Genomic DNA, 23,610 nt, shown 5'->3' on the forward strand with positions numbered 1-23,610 from the left:
TCTCCTTAGCGTGGCTTCTGCCGAAAGACGCCCGGGAGCAGCGCTTAGCTCCGGAGAGCATCCTACCTTGGTCTTTAGCGTCTTTTGTAGTCTACATCTTAGCAGAAAGCTTTTCCACTATGTCTGGCTAGGAAAAACTGTGCCAGCACAGAAAACATCTCCCATCGTGTTCTAGACGTTCCAAGGAGGTCTGCAAGTGTTTGGAAGGAAGCAAAGAAAAGTTGTCCAAAACAGCTTCCAGTGGAATGTTCATGTGATTGGAAAAGTCAGGAGAGTGGTAAGGTACTGTTTTCTATCAGTTGGCAAGCTGCGCACACAATCCCAGTGTTGTACAGCTTCCTTCTGCGCCTTTCCGAAGCTGCCGCTCTCTCCGGCTCCCGGAGGCGAAGAAGCGGCTTCTTCGCGCAAAGATGATTGTGCCGCTTGCAGGGCTCGCCTTAGCGCGGCTTCTGCCGAAAGACGCCCGGGAGCAGCGCTTAGCTCCGGAGAGCATCGTGCCTCCGTCTTTAGCGTCTTTTGTAGTCTTCATCTTAGCAGAAAGCTTTTCCACTATGTCTGGCGAGTAAAAACTGTGCCTTCACAGAAAACATCTCCCATCGTGTTCTAGACGTTCCACGGAGGTCTGCCAGGTGTTTGGAGGGAAGCAAAAAAAGTTGTCCAAAACAGCTTCCAGTGGAATGTTCATGAGATTGGAAAAGTCAGGAGAGTGCTAAGGTACTGTTTTCTATCAGTTGGCAAGCTGCGCACACAATCGCAGTGTTGTACAGCTTCCTTCTGCGCCTTTCCGAAGCTGCCGCTCTCTCCGGCTCCCGGAGGCGAAGAAGCGGCTTCTCCGCGCAAAGACGATTGTGCCGCTCGCAGGGCTCTACTTAGCGCAGCTTCTGCCGAAAGACGCCCGGGAGCGGCTCTTAGCTCCGGAGAGCCATCGTACCTTGGTCTTTAGCGTCTTTTGTAGTCTTCATCTTAGCAGAAAGCTTTTCCACTATGTCTGGCGAGGAAAAACTGTGCCAGCACAGAAAACATCTCCCATCGTGTTCTAGATGTTCCACGGAGGTCTGCCAAGTGTTTGGAAGGAAGCAAAGAAAAGTTGTCCAAAACAGCTTCCAGTGGAATGTTCATGTGATTGGAAAAGTCAGGAGAGTGCGAAGGTACTGTTTTCTATCAGTTGGCAAGCTGCGCACACAATCGCAGTGTTGTACAGCTTCCTTCTGCGCCTTTCCGAAGCTGCCGCTCTCTCCGGCTCCCGGAGGCGAAGAAGCGGCTTCTTCGCGCAAAGACGATTGTGCCGCTCGCAGGTCTCTCCTTAGCGCGGCTTCTGCCGAAAGACGCCCGGGAGCGGCGCTTAGCTCCGGAGAGCATCGTACCTTGGTCTTTAGCGTCTTTTGTAGTCTACATCTTAGCAGAAAGCTTTTCCACTCTGTCTGGCGAGGATAAACTGTGCCAGCACAGAAAACAGCTCCCATCGTGTTCTAGACGTTCCACGGAGGTCTGCCAAGTGTTTGGAAGGAAGCAAAGAAAAGTTGTCCAAAACAGCTTCCAGTGGAATATTCATGAGATTGGAAAAGACAGGAGAGTGCTAAGGTACTGTTTTCTATCAGTTGGCAAGCTGCGCACACAATCCCAGTGTTGTACAGCTTCTTTCTGCGCCTTTCCGAAGCTGCCGCTCTCTCCGGCTCCCGGAGGCGAAGAAGCGGCTTCTTCGCGCAAAGACGATTGTGCCGCTCGCAGGGCTCTCCTTAGCGCGGCTTCTGCCGAAAGACGCCCCGGAGCGGCGCTTAGCTCCGGAGAGCCATCGTACCTTGGTCTTTAGCGTCTTTTGTAGTCTTCATCTTAGCAGAAAGCTTTTCCACTATGTCTGGCGAGGAAAAACTGTGCCAGCACAGAAAACATCTCCCATCGTGTTCTAGATGTTCCACGGAGGTCTGCCAAGTGTTTGGAAGGAAGCAAAGAAAAGTTGTCCAAAACAGCTTCCAGTGGAATGTTCATGTGATTGGAAAAGTCAGGAGAGTGGTAAGGTACTGTTTTCTATCAGTTGGCAAGCTGCGCACACAATCCCAGTGTTGTACAGCTTCCTTCTGCGCCTTTCCGAAGCTGCCGCTCTCTCCGGCTCCCGGAGGCGAAGAAGCGGCTTCTTCGCGCAAAGACGATTGTGCCGCTCGCAGGGCTCTCCTTAGCGTGGCTTCTGCCGAAAGACGCCCGGGAGCAGCGCTTAGCTCCGGAGAGCATCCTACCTTGGTCTTTAGCGTCTTTTGTAGTCTACATCTTAGCAGAAAGCTTTTCCACTATGTCTGGCTAGGAAAAACTGTGCCAGCACAGAAAACATCTCCCATCGTGTTCTAGACGTTCCAAGGAGGTCTGCAAGTGTTTGGAAGGAAGCAAAGAAAAGTTGTCCAAAACAGCTTCCAGTGGAATGTTCATGTGATTGGAAAAGTCAGGAGAGTGGTAAGGTACTGTTTTCTATCAGTTGGCAAGCTGCGCACACAATCCCAGTGTTGTACAGCTTCCTTCTGCGCCTTTCCGAAGCTGCCGCTCTCTCCGGCTCCCGGAGGCGAAGAAGCGGCTTCTTCGCGCAAAGATGATTGTGCCGCTTGCAGGGCTCGCCTTAGCGCGGCTTCTGCCGAAAGACGCCCGGGAGCAGCGCTTAGCTCCGGAGAGCATCGTGCCTCCGTCTTTAGCGTCTTTTGTAGTCTTCATCTTAGCAGAAAGCTTTTCCACTATGTCTGGCGAGTAAAAACTGTGCCTTCACAGAAAACATCTCCCATCGTGTTCTAGACGTTCCACGGAGGTCTGCCAGGTGTTTGGAGGGAAGCAAAAAAAGTTGTCCAAAACAGCTTCCAGTGGAATGTTCATGAGATTGGAAAAGTCAGGAGAGTGCTAAGGTACTGTTTTCTATCAGTTGGCAAGCTGCGCACACAATCGCAGTGTTGTACAGCTTCCTTCTGCGCCTTTCCGAAGCTGCCGCTCTCTCCGGCTCCCGGAGGCGAAGAAGCGGCTTCTCCGCGCAAAGACGATTGTGCCGCTCGCAGGGCTCTACTTAGCGCAGCTTCTGCCGAAAGACGCCCGGGAGCGGCTCTTAGCTCCGGAGAGCCATCGTACCTTGGTCTTTAGCGTCTTTTGTAGTCTTCATCTTAGCAGAAAGCTTTTCCACTATGTCTGGCGAGGAAAAACTGTGCCAGCACAGAAAACATCTCCCATCGTGTTCTAGATGTTCCACGGAGGTCTGCCAAGTGTTTGGAAGGAAGCAAAGAAAAGTTGTCCAAAACAGCTTCCAGTGGAATGTTCATGTGATTGGAAAAGTCAGGAGAGTGCGAAGGTACTGTTTTCTATCAGTTGGCAAGCTGCGCACACAATCGCAGTGTTGTACAGCTTCCTTCTGCGCCTTTCCGAAGCTGCCGCTCTCTCCGGCTCCCGGAGGCGAAGAAGCGGCTTCTTCGCGCAAAGACAATTGTGCCGCTCGCAGGGCTCGCCTTAGCGTGGCTTCTGCCGAAAGACGCCCGGGAGCAGCGCTTAGCTCCGGAGAGCATCGTACCTTGGTCTTTAGCGTCTTTTGTAGTCTACATCTTAGCAGAAAGCTTTTCCACTCTGTCTGGCGAGGATAAACTGTGCCAGCACAGAAAACAGCTCCCATCGTGTTCTAGACGTTCCACGGAGGTCTGCCAAGTGTTTGGAAGGAAGCAAAGAAAAGTTGTCCAAAACAGCTTCCAGTGGAATATTCATGAGATTGGAAAAGACAGGAGAGTGCTAAGGTACTGTTTTCTATCAGTTGGCAAGCTGCGCACACAATCCCAGTGTTGTACAGCTTCTTTCTGCGCCTTTCCGAAGCTGCCGCTCTCTCCGGCTCCCGGAGGCGAAGAAGCGGCTTCTTCGCGCAAAGACGATTGTGCCGCTCGCAGGGCTCTCCTTAGCGCGGCTTCTGCCGAAAGACGCCCCGGAGCGGCGCTTAGCTCCGGAGAGCCATCGTACTTTGGTCTTTAGCGTCTTTTGTAGTCTTCATCTTAGCAGAAAGCTTTTCCACTATGTCTGGCGAGGAAAAACTGTGCCAGCACAGAAAACATCTCCCATCGTGTTCTAGATGTTCCACGGAGGTCTGCCAAGTGTTTGGAAGGAAGCAAAGAAAAGTTGTCCAAAACAGCTTCCAGTGGAATGTTCATGTGATTGGAAAAGTCAGGAGAGTGCGAAGGTACTGTTTTCTATCAGTTGGCAAGCTGCGCACACAATCCCAGTGTTGTACAGCTTCCTTCTGCGCCTTTCCGTAGCTGCCGCTCTCTCCGGCTCCCGGAGGCGAAGAAGCGGCTTCTTCGCGCAAAGACGATTGTGCCGCTCGCAGGGCTCTCCTTAGCGTGGCTTCTGCCGAAAGACGCCCGGGAGCAGCGCTTAGCTCCGGAGAGCATCCTACCTTGGTCTTTAGCGTCTTTTGTAGTCTACATCTTAGCAGAAAGCTTTTCCACTATGTCTGGCTAGGAAAAACTGTGCCAGCACAGAAAACATCTCCCATCGTGTTCTAGACGTTCCAAGGAGGTCTGCAAGTGTTTGGAAGGAAGCAAAGAAAAGTTGTCCAAAACAGCTTCCAGTGGAATGTTCATGTGATTGGAAAAGTCAGGAGAGTGGTAAGGTACTGTTTTCTATCAGTTGGCAAGCTGCGCACACAATCCCAGTGTTGTACAGCTTCCTTCTGCGCCTTTCCGAAGCTGCCGCTCTCTCCGGCTCCCGGAGGCGAAGAAGCGGCTTCTTCGCGCAAAGATGATTGTGCCGCTTGCAGGGCTCGCCTTAGCGCGGCTTCTGCCGAAAGACGCCCGGGAGCGGCGCTTAGCTCCGGAGAGCATCGTGCCTCCGTCTTTAGCGTCTTTTGTAGTCTTCATCTTAGCAGAAAGCTTTTCCACTATGTCTGGCGAGTAAAAACTGTGCCTTCACAGAAAACATCTCCCATCGTGTTCTAGACGTTCCACGGAGGTCTGCCAGGTGTTTGGAGGGAAGCAAAAAAAGTTGTCCAAAACAGCTTCCAGTGGAATGTTCATGAGATTGGAAAAGTCAGGAGAGTGCTAAGGTACTGTTTTCTATCAGTTGGCAAGCTGCGCACACAATCGCAGTGTTGTACAGCTTCCTTCTGCGCCTTTCCGAAGCTGCCGCTCTCTCCGGCTCCCGGAGGCGAAGAAGCGGCTTCTCCGCGCAAAGACGATTGTGCCGCTCGCAGGGCTCTACTTAGCGCGGCTTCTGCCGAAAGACGCCCGGGAGCGGCTCTTAGCTCCGGAGAGCCATCGTACCTTGGTCTTTAGCGTCTTTTGTAGTCTTCATCTTAGCAGAAAGCTTTTCCACTATGTCTGGCGAGGAAAAACTGTGCCAGCACAGAAAACAGCTCCCATCGTGTTCTAGATGTTCCACGGAGGTCTGCCAAGTGTTTGGAAGGAAGCAAAGAAAAGTTGTCCAAAACAGCTTCCAGTGGAATGTTCATGTGATTGGAAAAGTCAGGAGAGTGCGAAGGTACTGTTTTCTATCAGTAGGCAAGCTGCGCACACAATCGCAGTGTTGTACAGCTTCCTTCTGCGCCTTTCCGAAGCTGCCGCTCTCTCCGGCTCCCGGAGGCGAAGAAGCGGCTTCTTCGCGCAAAGACAATTGTGCCGCTCGCAGGGCTCGCCTTAGCGTGGCTTCTGCCGAAAGACGCCCGGGAGCAGCGCTTAGCTCCGGAGAGCATCCTACCTTGGTCTTTAGCGTCTTTTGTAGTCTACATCTTAGCAGAAAGCTTTTCCACTATGTCTGGCTAGGAAAAACTGTGCCAGCACAGAAAACAGCTCCCATCGTGTTCTAGACGTTCCACGGAGGTCTGCCAAGTGTTTGGAAGGAAGCAAAGAAAAGTTGTCTAAAACAGCTTCCAGTGGGATGTTCGTGTGATTGCAAAAGTCAGGAGAGTGCTAAGGTACTGTTTTCTGTCAGTTGGCAAGCTGTGCACACAATCCCAGTGTTGTACAGCTTCCTTCTGCGCCTTTCCGAAGCTGCCGCTCTCTCCGGCTCCCGGAGGCGAAGAAGCGGCTTCTTCGCGCAAAGACGATTGTGCCGCTCGCAGGGCTCTCCTTAGCGCGGCTTCTGCCGAAAGACGCCCGGGAGCGGCCCTTAGCTCCGGAGAGCCATCGTACCTTGGTCTTTAGCGTCTTTTGTAGTCTACATCTTAGCAGAAAGCTTTTCCACTCTGTCTGGCGAGGATAAACTGTGCCAGCACAGAAAACAGCTCCCATCGTGTTCTAGACGTTCCACGGAGGTCTGCCAAGTGTTTGGAAGGAAGCAAAGAAAAGTTGTCCAAAACAGCTTCCAGTGGAATATTCATGAGATTGGAAAAGTCAGGAGAGTGGTAAGGTACTGTTTTCTATCAGTTGGCAAGCTGCGCACACAATCCCAGTGTTGTACAGCTTCCTTCTGCGCCTTTCCGAAGCTGCCGCTCTCTCCGGCTCCCGGAGGCGAAGAAGCGGCTTCTTCGCGCAAAGACGATTGTGCCGCTCGCAGGGCTCTCCTTCGCGCGGCTTCTGCCGAAAGACGCCCGGGAGCGGCGCTTAGCTCCGGAGAGCCATCGTACCTTGGTCTTTAGCGTCTTTTGTAGTCTTCATCTTAGCAGAAAGCTTTTCCACTATGTCTGGCGAGGAAAAACTGTGCCAGCACAGAAAACATCTCCCATCGTGTTCTAGATGTTCCACGGAGGTCTGCCAAGTGTTTGGAAGGAAGCAAAGAAAAGTTGTCCAAAACAGCTTCCAGTGGAATGTTCATGTGATTGGAAAAGTCAGGAGAGTGCGAAGGTACTGTTTTCTATCAGTTGGCAAGCTGCGCACACAATCGCAGTGTTGTACAGCTTCTTTCTGCGCCTTTCAGAAGCTGCCGCTCTCTCCGGCTCCCGGAGGCGAAGAAGCGGCTTCTTCGCGCAAAGACGATTGTGCCGCTCGCAGGGCTCTCCTTAGCGTGGCTTCTGCCGAAAGACGCCCGGGAGCAGCGCTTAGCTCCGGAGAGCATCCTACCTTGGTCTTTAGCGTCTTTTGTAGTCTACATCTTAGCAGAAAGCTTTTCCACTATGTCTGGCTAGGAAAAACTGTGCCAGCACAGAAAACATCTCCCATCGTGTTCTAGACGTTCCACGGATGTCTGCCAAGTGTTTGGAAGGAAGCAAAGAAAAGTTGTCTAAAACAGCTTCCAGTGGGATGTTCGTGTGATTGAAAAGTCAGGAGAGTGGTAAGGTACTGTTTTCTGTCAGTTGGCAAGCTGTGCACACAATCCCAGTGTTGTACAGCTTCCTTCTGCGCCTTTCCGAAGCTGCCGCTCTCTCCGGCTCCCAGAGGCGAAGAAGCGGCTTCTTCGCGCAAAGACGATTGTGCCGCTCGCAGGTCTCTCCTTAGCGCGGCTTCTGCCGAAAGACGCCCGGGAGCGGCGCTTAGCTCCGGAGAGCATCGTACCTTGGTCTTTAGCGTCTTTTGTAGTCTACATCTTAGCAGAAAGCTTTTCCACTCTGTCTGGCGAGGATAAACTGTGCCAGCACAGAAAACAGCTCCCATCGTGTTCTAGACGTTCCACGGAGGTCTGCCAAGTGTTTGGAAGGAAGCAAAGAAAAGTTGTCCAAAACAGCTTCCAGTGGAATATTCATGAGATTGGAAAAGACAGGAGAGTGCTAAGGTACTGTTTTCTATCAGTTGGCAAGCTGCGCACACAATCCCAGTGTTGTACAGCTTCTTTCTGCGCCTTTCCGAAGCTGCCGCTCTCTCCGGCTCCCGGAGGCGAAGAAGCGGCTTCTTCGCGCAAAGACGATTGTGCCGCTCGCAGGGCTCTCCTTAGCGCGGCTTCTGCCGAAAGACGCCCCGGAGCGGCGCTTAGCTCCGGAGAGCCATCGTACCTTGGTCTTTAGCGTCTTTTGTAGTCTTCATCTTAGCAGAAAGCTTTTCCACTATGTCTGGCGAGGAAAAACTGTGCCAGCACAGAAAACATCTCCCATCGTGTTCTAGATGTTCCACGGAGGTCTGCCAAGTGTTTGGAAGGAAGCAAAGAAAAGTTGTCCAAAACAGCTTCCAGTGGAATGTTCATGTGATTGGAAAAGTCAGGAGAGTGGTAAGGTACTGTTTTCTATCAGTTGGCAAGCTGCGCACACAATCCCAGTGTTGTACAGCTTCCTTCTGCGCCTTTCCGTAGCTGCCGCTCTCTCCGGCTCCCGGAGGCGAAGAAGCGGCTTCTTCGCGCAAAGACGATTGTGCCGCTCGCAGGGCTCTCCTTAGCGTGGCTTCTGCCGAAAGACGCCCGGGAGCAGCGCTTAGCTCCGGAGAGCATCCTACCTTGGTCTTTAGCGTCTTTTGTAGTCTACATCTTAGCAGAAAGCTTTTCCACTATGTCTGGCTAGGAAAAACTGTGCCAGCACAGAAAACATCTCCCATCGTGTTCTAGACGTTCCAAGGAGGTCTGCAAGTGTTTGGAAGGAAGCAAAGAAAAGTTGTCCAAAACAGCTTCCAGTGGAATGTTCATGTGATTGGAAAAGTCAGGAGAGTGGTAAGGTACTGTTTTCTATCAGTTGGCAAGCTGCGCACACAATCCCAGTGTTGTACAGCTTCCTTCTGCGCCTTTCCGAAGCTGCCGCTCTCTCCGGCTCCCGGAGGCGAAGAAGCGGCTTCTTCGCGCAAAGATGATTGTGCCGCTTGCAGGGCTCGCCTTAGCGCGGCTTCTGCCGAAAGACGCCCGGGAGCGGCGCTTAGCTCCGGAGAGCATCGTGCCTCCGTCTTTAGCGTCTTTTGTAGTCTTCATCTTAGCAGAAAGCTTTTCCACTATGTCTGGCGAGTAAAAACTGTGCCTTCACAGAAAACATCTCCCATCGTGTTCTAGACGTTCCACGGAGGTCTGCCAGGTGTTTGGAGGGAAGCAAAAAAAGTTGTCCAAAACAGCTTCCAGTGGAATGTTCATGAGATTGGAAAAGTCAGGAGAGTGCTAAGGTACTGTTTTCTATCAGTTGGCAAGCTGCGCACACAATCGCAGTGTTGTACAGCTTCCTTCTGCGCCTTTCCGAAGCTGCCGCTCTCTCCGGCTCCCGGAGGCGAAGAAGCGGCTTCTCCGCGCAAAGACGATTGTGCCGCTCGCAGGGCTCTACTTAGCGCAGCTTCTGCCGAAAGACGCCCGGGAGCGGCTCTTAGCTCCGGAGAGCCATCGTACCTTGGTCTTTAGCGTCTTTTGTAGTCTTCATCTTAGCAGAAAGCTTTTCCACTATGTCTGGCGAGGAAAAACTGTGCCAGCACAGAAAACATCTCCCATCGTGTTCTAGATGTTCCACGGAGGTCTGCCAAGTGTTTGGAAGGAAGCAAAGAAAAGTTGTCCAAAACAGCTTCCAGTGGAATGTTCATGTGATTGGAAAAGTCAGGAGAGTGCGAAGGTACTGTTTTCTATCAGTTGGCAAGCTGCGCACACAATCGCAGTGTTGTACAGCTTCCTTCTGCGCCTTTCCGAAGCTGCCGCTCTCTCCGGCTCCCGGAGGCGAAGAAGCGGCTTCTTCGCGCAAAGACAATTGTGCCGCTCGCAGGGCTCGCCTTAGCGTGGCTTCTGCCGAAAGACGCCCGGGAGCAGCGCTTAGCTCCGGAGAGCATCCTACCTTGGTCTTTAGCGTCTTTTGTAGTCTACATCTTAGCAGAAAGCTTTTCCACTCTGTCTGGCGAGGATAAACTGTGCCAGCACAGAAAACAGCTCCCATCGTGTTCTAGACGTTCCACGGAGGTCTGCCAAGTGTTTGGAAGGAAGCAAAGAAAAGTTGTCCAAAACAGCTTCCAGTGGAATATTCATGAGATTGGAAAAGACAGGAGAGTGCTAAGGTACTGTTTTCTATCAGTTGGCAAGCTGCGCACACAATCCCAGTGTTGTACAGCTTCTTTCTGCGCCTTTCCGAAGCTGCCGCTCTCTCCGGCTCCCGGAGGCGAAGAAGCGGCTTCTTCGCGCAAAGACGATTGTGCCGCTCGCAGGGCTCTCCTTAGCGCGGCTTCTGCCGAAAGACGCCCCGGAGCGGCGCTTAGCTCCGGAGAGCCATCGTACCTTGGTCTTTAGCGTCTTTTGTAGTCTTCATCTTAGCAGAAAGCTTTTCCACTATGTCTGGCGAGGAAAAACTGTGCCAGCACAGAAAACATCTCCCATCATGTTCTAGATGTTCCACGGAGGTCTGCCAAGTGTTTGGAAGGAAGCAAAGAAAAGTTGTCCAAAACAGCTTCCAGTGGAATGTTCATGTGATTGGAAAAGTCAGGAGAGTGGTAAGGTACTGTTTTCTATCAGTTGGCAAGCTGCGCACACAATCCCAGTGTTGTACAGCTTCCTTCTGCGCCTTTCCGTAGCTGCCGCTCTCTCCGGCTCCCGGAGGCGAAGAAGCGGCTTCTTCGCGCAAAGACGATTGTGCCGCTCGCAGGGCTCTCCTTAGCGTGGCTTCTGCCGAAAGACGCCCGGGAGCAGCGCTTAGCTCCGGAGAGCATCCTACCTTGGTCTTTAGCGTCTTTTGTAGTCTACATCTTAGCAGAAAGCTTTTCCACTCTGTCTGGCGAGGATAAACTGTGCCAGCACAGAAAACATCTCCCATCGTGTTCTAGACGTTCCACGGAGGTCTGCCAAGTGTTTGGAAGGAAGCAAAGAAAAGTTGTCCAAAACAGCTTCCAGTGGAATGTTCATGTGATTGGAAAAGTCAGGAGAGTGGTAAGGTACTGTTTTCTATCAGTTGGCAAGCTGCGCACACAATCCCAGTGTTGTACAGCTTCCTTCTGCGCCTTTCCGAAGCTGCCGCTCTCTCCGGCTCCCGGAGGCGAAGAAGCGGCTTCTTCGCGCAAAGATGATTGTGCCGCTTGCAGGGCTCGCCTTAGCGCGGCTTCTGCCGAAAGACGCCCGGGAGCGGCGCTTAGCTCCGGAGAGCATCGTGCCTCCGTCTTTAGCGTCTTTTGTAGTCTTCATCTTAGCAGAAAGCTTTTCCACTATGTCTGGCGAGTAAAAACTGTGCCTTCACAGAAAACATCTCCCATCGTGTTCTAGACGTTCCACGGAGGTCTGCCAGGTGTTTGGAGGGAAGCAAAAAAAGTTGTCCAAAACAGCTTCCAGTGGAATGTTCATGAGATTGGAAAAGTCAGGAGAGTGCTAAGGTACTGTTTTCTATCAGTTGGCAAGCTGCGCACACAATCGCAGTGTTGTACAGCTTCCTTCTGCGCCTTTCCGAAGCTGCCGCTCTCTCCGGCTCCCGGAGGCGAAGAAGCGGCTTCTCCGCGCAAAGACGATTGTGCCGCTCGCAGGGCTCTCCTTAGCGCAGCTTCTGCCGAAAGACGCCCGGGAGCGGCTCTTAGCTCCGGAGAGCCATCGTACCTTGGTCTTTAGCGTCTTTTGTAGTCTTCATCTTAGCAGAAATCTTTTCCACTATGTCTGGCGAGGAAAAACTGTGCCAGCACAGAAAACATCTCCCATCGTGTTCTAGATGTTCCACGGAGGTCTGCCAAGTGTTTGGAAGGAAGCAAAGAAAAGTTGTCCAAAACAGCTTCCAGTGGAATGTTCATGTGATTGGAAAAGTCAGGAGAGTGCGAAGGTACTGTTTTCTATCAGTAGGCAAGCTGCGCACACAATCGCAGTGTTGTACAGCTTCCTTCTGCGCCTTTCCGAAGCTGCCGCTCTCTCCGGCTCCCGGAGGCGAAGAAGCGGCTTCTTCGCGCAAAGACAATTGTGCCGCTCGCAGGGCTCGCCTTAGCGTGGCTTCTGCCGAAAGACGCCCGGGAGCAGCGCTTAGCTCCGGAGAGCATCCTACCTTGGTCTTTAGCGTCTTTTGTAGTCTACATCTTAGCAGAAAGCTTTTCCACTATGTCTGGCTAGGAAAAACTGTGCCAGCACAGAAAACATCTCCCATCGTGTTCTAGACGTTCCACGGAGGTCTGCCAAGTGTTTGGAAGGAAGCAAAGAAAAGTTGTCTAAAACAGCTTCCAGTGGGATGTTCGTGTGATTGCAAAAGTCAGGAGAGTGCTAAGGTACTGTTTTCTGTCAGTTGGCAAGCTGTGCACACAATCCCAGTGTTGTACAGCTTCCTTCTGCGCCTTTCCGAAGCTGCCGCTCTCTCCGGCTCCCGGAGGCGAAGAAGCGGCTTCTTCGCGCAAAGACGATTGTGCCGCTCGCAGGGCTCTCCTTAGCGCGGCTTCTGCCGAAAGACGCCCGGGAGCGGCCCTTAGCTCCGGAGAGCCATCGTACCTTGGTCTTTAGCGTCTTTTGTAGTCTACATCTTAGCAGAAAGCTTTTCCACTCTGTCTGGCGAGGATAAACTGTGCCAGCACAGAAAACAGCTCCCATCGTGTTCTAGACGTTCCACGGAGGTCTGCCAAGTGTTTGGAAGGAAGCAAAGAAAAGTTGTCCAAAACAGCTTCCAGTGGAATATTCATGAGATTGGAAAAGTCAGGAGAGTGGTAAGGTACTGTTTTCTATCAGTTGGCAAGCTGCGCACACAATCCCAGTGTTGTACAGCTTCCTTCTGCGCCTTTCCGAAGCTGCCGCTCTCTCCGGCTCCCGGAGGCGAAGAAGCGGCTTCTTCGCGCAAAGACGATTGTGCCGCTCGCAGGGCTCTCCTTCGCGCGGCTTCTGCCGAAAGACGCCCGGGAGCGGCGCTTAGCTCCGGAGAGCCATCGTACCTTGGTCTTTAGCGTCTTTTGTAGTCTTCATCTTAGCAGAAAGCTTTTCCACTATGTCTGGCGAGGAAAAACTGTGCCAGCACAGAAAACATCTCCCATCGTGTTCTAGATGTTCCACGGAGGTCTGCCAAGTGTTTGGAAGGAAGCAAAGAAAAGTTGTCCAAAACAGCTTCCAGTGGAATGTTCATGTGATTGGAAAAGTCAGGAGAGTGCAAAGGTACTGTTTTCTATCAGTTGGCAAGCTGCGCACACAATCCCAGTGTTGTACAGCTTCCTTCTGCGCCTTTCCGAAGCTGCCGCTCTCTCCGGCTCCCGGAGGCGAAGAAGCGGCTTCTTCGCGCAAAGACGATTGTGCCGCTCGCAGGGCTCTCCTTAGCGTGGCTTCTGCCGAAAGACGCCCGGGAGCAGCGCTTAGCTCCGGAGAGCATCCTACCTTGGTCTTTAGCGTCTTTTGTAGTCTACATCTTAGCAGAAAGCTTTTCCACTATGTCTGGCGAGGAAAAACTGTGCCAGCACAGAAAACATCTCCCATCGTGTTCTAGACGTTCCACGGAGGTCTGCCAAGTGTTTGGAAGGAAGCAAAGAAAAGTTGTCCAAAACAGCTTCCAGTGGAATGTTCATGTGATTGGAAAAGTCAGGAGAGTGCGAAGGTACTGTTTTCTATCAGTTGGCAAGCTGCGCACACAATCCCAGTGTTGTACAGCTTCCTTCTGCGCCTTTCGGAAGCTGCCGTTCTCTCCGGCTCCCGGAGGCGAAGAAGCGGCTTCTTCGCGCAAAGACGATTGTGCCGCTCGCAGGGCTCTCCTTAGCGTGGCTTCTGCCGAAAGACGCCCGGGAGCAGCGCTTAGCTCCGGAGAGCATCGTACCTTGGTCTTTAGCGTCTTTTGTAGTCTACATCTTAGCAGAAAGCTTTTCCACTCTGTCTGGCGAGGATAAACTGTGCCAGCACAGAAAACAGCTCCCATCGTGTTCTAGACGTTCCACGGAGGTCTGCCAAGTGTTTGGAAGGAAGCAAAAAAAGTTGTCCAAAACAGCTTCCAGTGGGATGTTCGTGTGATTGAAAAGTCAGGAGAGTGCTAAGGTACTGTTTTCTATCAGTTGGCAAGCTGCGCACACAATCCCAGTGTTGTACAGCTTCCTTCTGCGCCTTTCCGAAGCTGCCGCTCTCTCCGGCTCCCGGAGGCGAAGAAGCGGCTTCTTCGCGCAAAGACGATTGTGCCGCTCGCAGGGCTCTCCTTAGCGCGGCTTCTGCCGAAAGACGCCCCGGAGCGGCGCTTAGCTCCGGAGAGCCATCGTACCTTGGTCTTTAGCGTCTTTTGTAGTCTTCATCTTAGCAGAAAGCTTTTCCACTATGTCTGGCGAGGAAAAACTGTGCCAGCACAGAAAACATCTCCCATCGTGTTCTAGATGTTCCACGGAGGTCTGCCAAGTGTTTGGAAGGAAGCAAAGAAAAGTTGTCCAAAACAGCTTCCAGTGGAATGTTCATGTGATTGGAAAAGTCAGGAGAGTGGTAAGGTACTGTTTTCTATCAGTTGGCAAGCTGCGCACACAATCGCAGTGTTGTACAGCTTCTTTCTGCGCCTTTCAGAAGCTGCCGCTCTCTCCGGCTCCCTGAGGCGAAGAAGCGGCTTCTTCGCGCAAAGACGATTGTGCCGCTCGCAGGGCTCTCCTTAGCGTGGCTTCTGCCGAAAGACGCCCGGGAGCGGCGCTTAGCTCCGGAGAGCATCCTACCTTGGTCTTTAGCGTCTTTTGTAGTCTACATCTTAGCAGAAAGCTTTTCCACTATGTCTGGCTAGGAAAAACTGTGCCAGCACAGAAAACATCTCCCATCGTGTTCTAGACGTTCCACGGATGTCTGCCAAGTGTTTGGAAGGAAGCAAAGAAAAGTTGTCTAAAACAGCTTCCAGTGGGATGTTCGTGTGATTGAAAAGTCAGGAGAGTGCTAAGGTACTGTTTTCTGTCAGTTGGCAAGCTGTGCACACAATCGCAGTGTTGTACAGCTTCCTTCTGCGCCTTTCCGAAGCTGCCGCTCTCTCCGGCTCCCGGAGGCGAAGAAGCGGCTTCTTCGCGCAAAGACGATTGTGCCGCTCGCAGGGCTCTCCTTAGCGCGGCTTCTGCCGAAAGACGCCCGGGAGCGGCGCTTAGCTCCGGAGAGCATCGTTCCTTGGTCTTTAGCGTCTTTTGTAGTCTACATCTTAGCAGAAAGCTTTTCCACTCTGTCTGGCGAGGATAAACTGTGCCAGCACAGAAAACAGCTCCCATCGTGTTCTAGACGTTCCACGGAGGTCTGCCAAGTGTTTGGAAGGAAGCAAAGAAAAGTTGTCCAAAACAGCTTCCAGTGGAATATTCATGAGATTGGAAAAGACAGGAGAGTGCTAAGGTACTGTTTTCTATCAGTTGGCAAGCTGCGCACACAATCCCAGTGTTGTACAGCTTCTTTCTGCGCCTTTCCGAAGCTGCCGCTCTCTCCGGCTCCCGGAGGCGAAGAAGCGGCTTCTTCGCGCAAAGATGATTGTGCCGCTCGCAGGGCTCTCCTTAGCGTGGCTTCTGCCGAAAGACGCCCGGGAGCAGCGCTTAGCTCCGGAGAGCATCGTACCTTGGTCTTTAGCGTCTTTTGTAGTCTACATCTTAGCAGAAAGCTTTTCCACTATGTCTGGCTAGGAAAAACTGTGCCAGCACAGAAAACATCTCCCATCGTGTTCTAGACGTTCCAAGGAGGTCTGCCAAGTGTTTGGAAGGAAGCAAAAAAAGTTGTCCAAAACAGCTTCCAGTGGAATGTTCATGAGATTGGAAAAGTCAGGAGAGTGCTAAGGTACTGTTTTCTATCAGTTGGCAAGCTGCGCACACAATCGCAGTGTTGTACAGCTTCCTTCTGCGCCTTTCCGAAGCTGCCGCTCTCTCCGGCTCCCGGAGGCGAAGAAGCGGCTTCTTCGCGCAAAGATGATTGTGCCGCTCGCAGGGCTCGCCTTAGCGCGGCTTCTGCCGAAAGACACCCGGGAGAGGCGCTTAGCTCCGGAGAGCATCGTACCTTGGTCTTTAGCGTCTTTTGTAGTCTACATCTTAGCAGAAAGCTTTTCCACTATGTCTGGCTAGGAAAAACTGTGCCAGCACAGAAAACATCTCCCATCGTGTTCTAGACGTTCCACGGATGTCTGCCAAGTGTTTGGAAGGAAGCAAAGAAAAGTTGTCTAAAACAGCTTCCAGTGGGATGTTCGTGTGATTGAAAAGTCAGGAGAGTGGTAAGGTACTGTTTTCTGTCAGTTGGCAAGCTGTGCACACAATCCCAGTGTTGTACAGCTTCCTTCTGCGCCTTTCCGAAGCTGCCGCTCTCTCCGGCTCCCGGAGGCGAAGAAGCGGCTTCTTCGCGCAAAGACAATTGTGCCGCTCGCAGGGCTCTCCTTAGCGCGGCTTCTGCCGAAAGACGCCCGGGAGCGGCGCTTAGCTCCGGAGAGCATCCTACCTTGGTCTTTAGCGTCTTTTGTAGTCTACATCTTAGCAGAAAGCTTTTCGACTATGTCTGGCGAGGAAAAACTGTGCCAGCACAGAAAACAGCTCCCATCGTCTTCTGGACGTACCACGGAGGTCTGCCAAGTGTTTGGAAGGAAGCAAAGAAAAGTTGTCCAAAACAGCTTCCAGTGGAATGTTCATGAGATTGGAAAAGTCAGGAGAGTGGTAAGGTACTGTTTTCTATCAGTTGGCAAGCTGCGCACACAATCGCAGTGTTGTACAGCTTCCTTCTGCGCCTTTCCGAAGCTGCCGCTCTCTCCGGCTCCCGGAGGCGAAGAAGCGGCTTCTCCGCGCAAAGACGATTGTGCCGCTCGCAGGGCTCTCCTTAGCGCAGCTTCTGCCGAAAGACGCCCGGGAGAGGCGCTTAGCTCCGGAGAGCATCCTACCTTGGTCTTTAGCGTCTTTTGTAGTCTACATCTTAGCAGAAAGCTTTTCCACTATGTCTGGCTAGGAAAAACTGTGCCAGCACAGAAAACATCTCCCATCGTGTTCTAGATGTTCCACGGAGGTCTGCCAAGTGTTTGGAAGGAAGCAAAGAAAAGTTGTCCAAAACAGCTTCCAGTGGAATGTTCATGTGATTGGAAAAGTCAGGAGAGTGCGAAGGTACTGTTTTCTATCAGTTGGCAAGCTGCGCACACAATCGCAGTGTTGTACAGCTTCCTTCTGCGCCTTTCCGAAGCTGCCGCTCTCTCCGGCTCCCGGAGGCGAAGAAGCGGCTTCTTCGCGCAAAGACGATTGTGCCGCTCGCAGGGCTCTCCTTAGCGCGGCTTCTGCCGAAAGACGCCCGGGAGCGGCTCTTATCTCCGGAGAGCCATCGTACCTTGGTCTTTAGCGTCTTTTGTAGTCTACATCCTGGCAGAAAGCTTTTCCACTATGTCTGGCGAGGAAGAATTGTGCCAGCACAGAAAACAGCTCCCATCGTGTTCTAGACGTTCCACGGAGGTCTGCCAAATGTTTGGAAGGAAGCAAAGAAAAGTTGTCCAAAACAGCTTCCAATCGAATGTTCATGTGACTGGAAAAGTCAGGAGAGTGGTAAGGTACTGTTTTCTATCAGTTGGCAAGCTGCGCACACAATCCCAGTGTTGTACAGCTTCCTTCTGCGCCTTTCCGAAGCTGCCGCTCTCTCCGGCTCCCGGAGGCGAAGAAGCGGCTTCTTCGCGCAAAGACGATTGTGCCGCTCGCAGGGCTCTCCTTAGCGCGGCTTCTGCCGAAAGATGCCCGGGAGCGGAGCTTAGCTCCGGAGAGCATCGTACCTTGGTCTTTAGCGTCTTTTGTAGTCTACATCTTAGCAGAAAGCTTTTCGACTATGTCTGGCGAGGAAAAACTGTGCCAGCACAGAAAACAGCTCCCATCGTGTTCTGGACGTACCACGGAGGTCTGCCAAGTGTTTGGAAGGAAGCAAAAAAAGTTGTCCAAAACAGCTTCCAGTGGAATGTTCATGAGATTGGAAAAGTCAGGAGAGTGCGAAGGTACTGTTTTCTATCAGTTGGCAAGCTGCGCACACAATCGCAGTGTTGTACAGCTTCCTTCTGCGCCTTTCCGAAGCTGCCGCTCTCTCCGGCTCCCGGAGGCGAAGAAGCGGCTTCTTCGCGCAAAGATGATTGTGCCGCTCGCAGGGCTCTCCTTAGCGCAGCTTCTGCCGAAAGACGCCCGGGAGAGGCGCTTAGCTCCGGAGAGCATCGTACCTTGGTCTTTAGCGTCTTTTGTAGTCTACATCTTAGCAGAAAGCTTTTACACTATGTCTGGCTAGGAAAAACTGTGCCAGCACAGAAAACATCTCCCATCGTGTTCTAGACGTTCCACGGATGTCTGCCAAGTGTTTGGAAGGAAGCAAAGAAAAGTTGTCCAAAACAGCTTCCAGTGGAATGTTCATGTGATTGGAAAAGTCAGGAGAGTGGTAAGGTACTGTTTTCTATCAGTTGGCAAGCTGCGCACACAATCCCAGTGTTGTACAGCTTCCTTCTGCGCCTTTCCGAAGCTGCCGCTCTCTCCGGCTCCCGGAGGCGAAGAAGCGGCTTCTTCGCGCAAAGACGATTGTGCCGCTCGCAGGGCTCTCCTTAGCTCGGCTTCTGCCGAAAGACGCCCGGGAGCAGCGCTTAGCTCCGGAGAGCATCCTACCTTGGTCTTTAGCGTCTTTTGTAGTCTACATCTTAGCAGAAAGCTTTTCGACTATGTCTGGCGAGGAAAAACTGTGCCAGCACAGAAAACAGCTCCCATCGTGTTCTGGACGTACCACGGAGGTCTGCCAAGTGTTTGGAAGGAAGCAAAGAAAAGTTGTCCAAAACAGCTTCCAATCGAATGTTCATGAGATTGGAAAAGTCAGGAGAGTGCGAAGGTACTGTTTTCTATCAGTTGGCAAGCTGCGCACACAATCGCAGTGTTGTACAGCTTCCTTCTGCGCCTTTCCGAAGCTGCCGCTCTCTCCGGCTCCCGGAGGCGAAGAAGCGGCTTCTCCGCGCAAAGACGATTGTGCCGCTCGCAGGGCTCGCCTTAGCGCAGCTTCTGCCGAAAGACGCCCGGGAGAGGCGCTTAGCTCCGGAGAGCATCGTACCTTGGTCTTTAGCGTCTTTTGTAGTCTACATCTTAGCAGAAAGCTTTTCCACTATGTCTGGCTAGGAAAAACTGTGCCAGCACAGAAAACATCTCCCATCGTGTTCTAGATGTTCCACGGAGGTCTGCCAAGTGTTTGGAAGGAAGCAAAGAAAAGTTGTCCAAAACAGCTTCCAGTGGAATGTTCATGTGATTGGAAAAGTCAGGAGAGTGCGAAGGTACTGTTTTCTATCAGTTGGCAAGCTGCGCACACAATCGCAGTGTTGTACAGCTTCCTTCTGCGCCTTTCCGAAGCTGCCGCTCTCTCCGGCTCCCGGAGGCGAAGAAGCGGCTTCTTCGCGCAAAGACGATTGTGCCGCTCGCAGGGCTCTCCTTAGCGCGGCTTCTGCCGAAAGACGCCCGGGAGCGGCTCTTATCTCCGGAGAGCCATCGTACCTTGGTCTTTAGCGTCTTTTGTAGTCTACATCCTGGCAGAAAGCTTTTCCACTATGTCTGGCGAGGAAGAATTGTGCCAGCACAGAAAACAGCTCCCATCGTGTTCTAGACGTTCCACGGAGGTCTGCCAAATGTTTGGAAGGAAGCAAAGAAAAGTTGTCCAAAACAGCTTCCAATCGAATGTTCATGTGACTGGAAAAGTCAGGAGAGTGGTAAGGTACTGTTTTCTATCAGTTGGCAAGCTGCGCACACAATCGCAGTGTTGTACAGCTTCCTTCTGCGCCTTTCCGAAGCTGCCGCTCTCTCCGGCTCCCGGAGGCGAAGAAGCGGCTTCTTCACGCAAAGACGATTGTGCCGCTCGCAGGGCTCTCCTTAGCGCGGCTTCTGCCGAAAGATGCCCGGGAGCGGAGCTTAGCTCCGGAGAGCATCGTACCTTGGTCTTTAGCGTCTTTTGTAGTCTACATCTTAGCAGAAAGCTTTTCGACTATGTCTGGCGAGGAAAAACTGTGCCAGCACAGAAAACAGCTCCCATCGTGTTCTGGACGTACCACGGAGGTCTGCCAAGTGTTTGGAAGGAAGCAAAAAAAGTTGTCCAAAACAGCTTCCAGTGGAATGTTCATGAGATTGGAAAAGTCAGGAGAGTGCTAAGGTACTGTTTTCTATCAGTTGGCAAGCTGCGCACACAATCGCAGTGTTGTACAGCTTCCTTCTGCGCCTTTCCGAAGCTGCCGCTCTCTCCGGCTCCCGGAGGCGAAGAAGCGGCTTCTCCGCGCAAAGACGATTGTGCCGCTCGCAGGGCTCTCCTTAGCGCAGCTTCTGCCGAAAGACGCCCGGGAGAGGCGCTTAGCTCCGGAGAGCATCGTACCTTGGTCTTTAGCGTCTTTTGTAGTCTACATCTTAGCAGAAAGCTTTTCCACTATGTCTGGCTAGGAAAAACTGTGCCAGCACAGAAAACATCTCCCATCGTGTTCTAGACGTTCCACGGATGTCTGCCAAGTGTTTGGAAGGAAGCAAAGAAAAGTTGTCTAAAACAGCTTCCAGTGGGATGTTCGTGTGATTGGAAAAGTCAGGAGAGTGGTAAGGTACTGTTTTCTGTCAGTTGGCAAGCTGTGCACACAATCCCAGTGTTGTACAGCTTCCTTCTGCGCCTTTCCGAAGCTGCCGCTCTCTCCGGCTCCCGGAGGCGAAGAAGCGGCTTCTTCGCGCAAAGACGATTGTGCCGCTCGCAGGGCTCTCCTTAGCGCGGCTTCTGCCGAAAGACGCCCGGGAGCGGCGCTTAGCTCCGGAGAGCCATCGTACCTTGGTCTTTAGCGTCTTTTGTAGTCTTCATCTTAGCAGAAAGCTTTTCCACTATGTCTGGCGAGGAAAAACTGTGCCAGCACAGAAAACATCTCCCATCGTGTTCTAGATGTTCCACGGAGGTCTGCCAAGTGTTTGGAAGGAAGCAAAGAAAAGTTGTCCAAAACAGCTTCCAGTGGAATGTTCATGTGATTGGAAAAGTCAGGAGAGTGCAAAGGTACTGTTTTCTATCAGTTGGCAAGCTGCGCACACAATCCCAGTGTTGTACAGCTTCCTTCTGCGCCTTTCCGAAGCTGCCGCTCTCTCCGGCTCCCGGAGGCGAAGAAGCGGCTTCTTCGCGCAAAGACGATTGTGCCGCTCGCAGGGCTCTCCTTAGCGTGGCTTCTGCCGAAAGACGCCCGGGAGCAGCGCTTAGCTCCGGAGAGCATCCTACCTTGGTCTTTAGCGTCTTTTGTAGTCTACATCTTAGCAGAAAGCTTTTCCACTCTGTCTGGCGAGGATAAACTGTGCCAGCACAGAAAACAGCTCCCATCGTGTTCTAGACGTTCCACGGAGGTCTGCCAAGTGCTTGGAAGGAAGCAAAGAAAAGTTGTCCAAAACAGCTTCCAGTGGAATGTTCATGTGATTAGAAAAGTCAGGAGAGTGCGAAGGTACTGTTTTCTATCAGTTGGCAAGCTGCGCACACAATCCCAGTGTTGTACAGCTTCCTTCTGCGCCTTTCCGAAGCTGCCGCTCTCTCCGGCTCCCGGAGGCGAAGAAGCGGCTTCTTCGCGCAAAGACGATTGTGCCGCTCGCAGGGCTCGCCTTAGCGTGGCTTCTGCCGAAAGACGCCCGGGAGCAGCGCTTAGCTCCGGAGAGCATCCTACCTTGGTCTTTAGCGTCTTTTGTAGTCTACATCTTAGCAGAAAGCTTTTCCACTATGTCTGGCGAGGAAAAACTGTGCCAGCACAGAAAACATCTCGCATCGTGTTCTAGATGTTCCACGGAGGTCTGCCAAGTGTTTGGAAGGAAGCAAAGAAAAGTTGTCCAAAACAGCTTCCAGTGGAATGTTCATGTGATTGGAAAAGTCAGGAGAGTGGTAAGGTACTGTTTTCTATCAGTTGGCAAGCTGCGCACACAATCCCAGTGTTGTACAGCTTCCTTCTGCGCCTTTCCGTAGCTGCCGCTCTCTCCGGCTCCCGGAGGCGAAGAAGCGGCTTCTTCGCGCAAAGACGATTGTGCCGCTCGCAGGGCTCTCCTTAGCGTGGCTTCTGCCGAAAGACGCCCGGGAGCAGCGCTTAGCTCCGGAGAGCATCCTACCTTGGTCTTTAGCGTCTTTTGTAGTCTACATCTTAGCAGAAAGCTTTTCCACTATGTCTGGCTAGGAAAAACTGTGCCAGCACAGAAAACATCTCCCATCGTGTTCTAGACGTTCCAAGGAGGTCTGCAAGTGTTTGGAAGGAAGCAAAGAAAAGTTGTCCAAAACAGCTTCCAGTGGAATGTTCATGTGATTGGAAAAGTCAGGAGAGTGGTAAGGTACTGTTTTCTATCAGTTGGCAAGCTGCGCACACAATCCCAGTGTTGTACAGCTTCCTTCTGCGCCTTTCCGAAGCTGCCGCTCTCTCCGGCTCCCGGAGGCGAAGAAGCGGCTTCTTCGCGCAAAGATGATTGTGCCGCTTGCAGGGCTCGCCTTAGCGCGGCTTCTGCCGAAAGACGCCCGGGAGCGGCGCTTAGCTCCGGAGAGCATCGTGCCTCCGTCTTTAGCGTCTTTTGTAGTCTTCATCTTAGCAGAAAGCTTTTCCACTATGTCTGGCGAGTAAAAACTGTGCCTTCACAGAAAACATCTCCCATCGTGTTCTAGACGTTCCACGGAGGTCTGCCAGGTGTTTGGAGGGAAGCAAAAAAAGTTGTCCAAAACAGCTTCCAGTGGAATGTTCATGAGATTGGAAAAGTCAGGAGAGTGCTAAGGTACTGTTTTCTATCAGTTGGCAAGCTGCGCACACAATCGCAGTGTTGTACAGCTTCCTTCTGCGCCTTTCCGAAGCTGCCGCTCTCTCCGGCTCCCGGAGGCGAAGAAGCGGCTTCTCCGCGCAAAGACGATTGTGCCGCTCGCAGGGCTCTACTTAGCGCAGCTTCTGCCGAAAGACGCCCGGGAGCGGCTCTTAGCTCCGGAGAGCCATCGTACCTTGGTCTTTAGCGTCTTTTGTAGTCTTCATCTTAGCAGAAATCTTTTCCACTATGTCTGGCGAGGAAAAACTGTGCCAGCACAGAAAACATCTCCCATCGTGTTCTAGATGTTCCACGGAGGTCTGCCAAGTGTTTGGAAGGAAGCAAAGAAAAGTTGTCCAAAACAGCTTCCAGTGGAATGTTCATGTGATTGGAAAAGTCAGGAGAGTGCGAAGGTACTGTTTTCTATCAGTAGGCAAGCTGCGCACACAATCGCAGTGTTGTACAGCTTCCTTCTGCGCCTTTCCGAAGCTGCCGCTCTCTCCGGCTCCCGGAGGCGAAGAAGCGGCTTCTTCGCGCAAAGACAATTGTGCCGCTCGCAGGGCTCGCCTTAGCGTGGCTTCTGCCGAAAGACGCCCGGGAGCAGCGCTTAGCTCCGGAGAGCATCCTACCTTGGTCTTTAGCGTCTTTTGTAGTCTACATCTTAGCAGAAAGCTTTTCCACTATGTCTGGCTAGGAAAAACTGTGCCAGCACAGAAAACATCTCCCATCGTGTTCTAGACGTTCCACGGAGGTCTGCCAAGTGTTTGGAAGGAAGCAAAGAAAAGTTGTCTAAAACAGCTTCCAGTGGGATGTTCGTGTGATTGCAAAAGTCAGGAGAGTGCTAAGGTACTGTTTTCTGTCAGTTGGCAAGCTGTGCACACAATCCCAGTGTTGTACAGCTTCCTTCTGCGCCTTTCCGAAGCTGCCGCTCTCTCCGGCTCCCGGAGGCGAAGAAGCGGCTTCTTCGCGCAAAGACGATTGTGCCGCTCGCAGGGCTCTCCTTAGCGCGGCTTCTGCCGAAAGACGCCCGGGAGCGGCCCTTAGCTCCGGAGAGCCATCGTACCTTGGTCTTTAGCGTCTTTTGTAGTCTACATCTTAGCAGAAAGCTTTTCCACTCTGTCTGGCGAGGATAAACTGTGCCAGCACAGAAAACAGCTCCCATCGTGTTCTAGACGTTCCACGGAGGTCTGCCAAGTGTTTGGAAGGAAGCAAAGAAAAGTTGTCC

Source organism: Ammospiza caudacuta, chromosome 2 (genome assembly GCF_027887145.1).
Source record: "Ammospiza caudacuta isolate bAmmCau1 chromosome 2, bAmmCau1.pri, whole genome shotgun sequence".
Taxonomy (NCBI): Eukaryota; Metazoa; Chordata; class Aves; order Passeriformes; family Passerellidae; genus Ammospiza; species Ammospiza caudacuta.